We start from the raw sequence: 2500 nt of genomic DNA, 5'->3' as shown, positions 1-2500 counted from the left end.
CAATGGCCAGTCTTAGAAAACCGAAAGAGGTTTGGGCCTGGTTAGTACTTTTGGAAATTTTCACTAATTGTCTAATAATCTTGCAAAAAAAAAAAAAAAAAAAAAGAGTCAATGCCCAGTCTTAGAAATCCGAAACAGGTTTGGGCCAGGTTAGTACTTTTGGAAATTTTCAGTAATTATGTAATAAATTTGCAAAAAAAAAAATTAAATAAATAAAGAGTCAATGCCCAATCTCAGAATCTAAGCAGGTTTGGGCCCAGTTAGAACTTGGATGGGAGACTGCCTGGAAATACCGATTATAGTGGCTGATCTTTAAATAGCCCTCTCTTTGCAGCCTCCTTTGCTTACTGCCATACCAGCCTGGCTATGCCCGATCTCGTCTGATCTCGGAAGCTAAGCAGGTTTGGGCCTGGTTAGTACTTGGATGGGAGACGGCCTGGGACTACCAGGTGCTGTAAGCTTTTAGGTTTCCTTCTCTACTTATATAATGCACTGGCGGTTATAGTGGCTGATCATTAAATAGCCCTCTCTTTGCAGCCTCCTTCGCTTACGGCCTGACCAGCCTGGCTATGCCTGATCTCGTCTGATCTCGGAAGCTAAGCAGGTTTGGGCCTGTTTAGTACTTGGATGGGAGACTGCCTGGGAATACCAGGTGCTGTAAGCTTTTAGGTTTCCTTCTCTACTTATATAATGCACTGGCGGTTATAGTGGCTGATCTTTAAATAGCCCTCTCTTTGCAGCATTGTATTTTTGGAATTTTTCAGTAATTATCCAATAGTTTTGCATAAATAAAAAAAAAAAAAAAAAAAAAGAGTCAATGCCCAGTCTTAGAAAACTGAAACAGGTTTGGGCCTGGTTAGTACTTTTGGAAATTTTCACTAATAGTCTAATAATCTTGCAAAAAAAAAAAAAAAAAAAAAGTCTCAATGGCCAGTCTTAGAAAACCGAAAGAGGTTTGGGCCTGGTTAGTACTTTTGGAAATTTTCACTAATTGTCTAATAATCTTGCAAAAAAAAAAAAAAAAAAAAGAGTCAATGCCCAGTCTTAGAAATCCGAAACAGGTTTGGGCCAGGTTAGTACTTTTGGAAATTTTCAGTAATTATGTAATAAATTTGCAAAAAAAAAATTAAATAAATAAAGAGTCAATGCCCAATCTCAGAATCTAAGCAGGTTTGGGCCCAGTTAGAACTTGAATGGGAGACTGCCTGGAAATACCGATTATAGTGGCTGATCTTTAAATAGCCCTCTCTTTGCAGCCTCCTTTGCTTACTGCCATACCAGCCTGGCTATGCCCGATCTCGTCTGATCTCGGAAGCTAAGCAGGTTTGGGCCTGGTTAGTACTTGGATGGGAGACGGCCTGGGACTACCAGGTGCTGTAAGCTTTTAGGTTTCCTTCTCTACTTATATAATGCACTGGCGGTTATAGTGGCTGATCATTAAATAGCCCTCTCTTTGCAGCCTCCTTCGCTTACGGCCTGACCAGCCTGGCTATGCCTGATCTCGTCTGATCTCGGAAGCTAAGCAGGTTTGGGCCTGTTTAGTACTTGGATGGGAGACTGCCTGGGAATACCAGGTGCTGTAAGCTTTTAGGTTTCCTTCTCTACTTATATAATGCACTGGCGGTTATAGTGGCTGATCATTAAATAGCCCTCTCTTTGCAGCCTCCTTCGCTTACAGCCTGACCAGCCTGGCTATGCCTGATCTCGTCTGATCTCGGAAGCTAAGCAGGTTTGGGCATGGTTAGTACTTGGATGGGAGACTACCTGGGAATACCAGGTGTTGTAAGCTTTTAGGTTTCCTTCTCTACTTATATAATGCACTGGCGATTATAGTGGCTGATCTTTAAATAGCCCTCTCTTTGCAGCTTCCTTCGCTTACGGTCATAACAGCCTGGCTATGCCCGATCTCGTCTGATCTCGGAAGCTAAGCAGGTTTGGGCCTGGTTAGTACTTGGATGGGAGACAACCTGGAAATACCAGGTGTTGTAAGCTTTTAGGTTTCCTTCTCTACTTATATAATGCACTGGCGATTATAGTGGCTGATCTTTAAATAGCCCTCTCTCTGCAGCTTCCTTCGCTTACGGCCATAACAGCCTGGCTATGCCGGATCTCGTCTGATCTCGGAAGCTAAGCAGGTTTGGGCCTGGTTAGTACTTGGATGGGAGACTACCTGGGAATACCAGGTGTTGTAAGCTTTTAGGTTTCCTTCTCTACTTATATAATGCACTGGCGGTTATAGTGGCTGATCATTAAATAGCCCTCTCTTTGCAGCCTCCTTCGCTTACGGCCATAACAGCCTGGCTATGCCCGATCTCGTCTGATCTCGGAAGCTAAGCGGGTTTGGGCCTGGTTAGTACTTGGATGGGAGACTACCTGGGAATACCAGGTGCTGTAAGCTTTTAGGTTTCCTCCTCTACTTATATAATGCACTGGCGGTTATAGTGGCTGATCTTTAAATAGCCCTCTCTTTGCAGCCTAGTACTTTTGGAATTTTTCAGTA

At 43.2% G+C, this 2500-nt stretch overlaps 5 non-coding genes and 3 pseudogenes across 5 annotated transcripts; all 8 read left to right on the top strand.

Annotated features, from left to right (window-relative positions):
- The first annotated feature begins 342 nt into the window (after window positions 1-342).
- On the top strand, window positions 343-461 carry LOC132153720 (5S ribosomal RNA). Its single transcript, XR_009437026.1, has one exon. It is a non-coding gene; the product is annotated as a 5S ribosomal RNA (ribosomal RNA).
- Window positions 462-545: 84 nt separating this feature from the next.
- LOC132153697 (5S ribosomal RNA) lies at window positions 546-664 on the top strand. Its single transcript, XR_009437003.1, has one exon. It is a non-coding gene; the product is annotated as a 5S ribosomal RNA (ribosomal RNA).
- A 600-nt stretch (window positions 665-1264) lies between these two features.
- On the top strand, window positions 1265-1383 carry LOC132153719 (5S ribosomal RNA). Its single transcript, XR_009437025.1, has one exon. It is a non-coding gene; the product is annotated as a 5S ribosomal RNA (ribosomal RNA).
- Window positions 1384-1467: 84 nt separating this feature from the next.
- On the top strand, window positions 1468-1586 carry LOC132153696 (5S ribosomal RNA). Its single transcript, XR_009437002.1, has one exon. It is a non-coding gene; the product is annotated as a 5S ribosomal RNA (ribosomal RNA).
- Window positions 1587-1670: 84 nt separating this feature from the next.
- Window positions 1671-1789, top strand: LOC132153805 (5S ribosomal RNA; annotated as a pseudogene).
- Window positions 1790-1873: 84 nt separating this feature from the next.
- On the top strand, window positions 1874-1992 carry LOC132153810 (5S ribosomal RNA; annotated as a pseudogene).
- Window positions 1993-2076: 84 nt separating this feature from the next.
- Window positions 2077-2195, top strand: LOC132153740 (5S ribosomal RNA; annotated as a pseudogene).
- Window positions 2196-2279: 84 nt separating this feature from the next.
- On the top strand, window positions 2280-2398 carry LOC132153534 (5S ribosomal RNA). The gene has a single exon (XR_009436846.1). It is a non-coding gene; the product is annotated as a 5S ribosomal RNA (ribosomal RNA).
- The last annotated feature ends 102 nt before the right edge of the window (window positions 2399-2500 follow it).

The sequence above is a fragment of the Carassius carassius genome, chromosome 11, assembly GCF_963082965.1.
Source record: "Carassius carassius chromosome 11, fCarCar2.1, whole genome shotgun sequence".
NCBI classification, from domain to species: Eukaryota; Metazoa; Chordata; class Actinopteri; order Cypriniformes; family Cyprinidae; genus Carassius; species Carassius carassius.
Note: the sequence above shows the minus strand (reverse complement) of the source record. Positions and strands in the feature narration are given on the sequence as shown.